This window comes from Trypanosoma cruzi, assembly GCF_000209065.1.
Source record: "Trypanosoma cruzi strain CL Brener chromosome Unknown tcruzi_1047053494219, whole genome shotgun sequence".
Taxonomy (NCBI): domain Eukaryota; phylum Euglenozoa; class Kinetoplastea; order Trypanosomatida; family Trypanosomatidae; genus Trypanosoma; species Trypanosoma cruzi.
The window spans coordinates 1-337 of NW_889100.1; the positions used below are offsets into that span (position 1 = coordinate 1).

A 337-nucleotide genomic window follows, 5' to 3' on the forward strand; every position below is an offset into this window, starting at 1 on the left:
AGGGGTATATGGATATGGCGGACAGACCCACAAAAAAAAAAAAAAAAAAAAAAAGGGGTCCGTAGACCCCGGTCAAAAGAATTGACCAAACATAACCGCCAGAGGCGGGTTGGAAGCTTCGCGTACCAATATAGTACAGAAACTGTATCAATAATAGCGTTAGTTGAAAGGAGTTGTGTTCCACAACGGTTTTCAATTTTGATGAGGGGTCCTTCGCGGCACTTGGGACCGTGTACAAAAACCCCCCACCCCCCTCCCAGGCCACACTGGGGAGGGGTCAGGGTCCGGGACGTCGGCCCCGGGATAGCGCCGTGGAAGGACGTCAGGGGGCGGAAAA

The 337-nt window shown here is 52.2% G+C and overlaps 1 non-coding gene across 1 annotated transcript, besides 1 other annotated feature; it reads right to left on the reverse strand.

Annotated features, from left to right (window-relative positions):
• The first annotated feature begins 31 nt into the window (after window positions 1-31).
• Window positions 32-54: a microsatellite.
• Window positions 55-165, reverse strand: Tc00.1047053494219.10. Its single transcript, XR_008255055.1, has one exon. It is a non-coding gene; the product is annotated as a spliced leader RNA (transcript).
• Window positions 166-337: the final 172 nt, after the last annotated feature.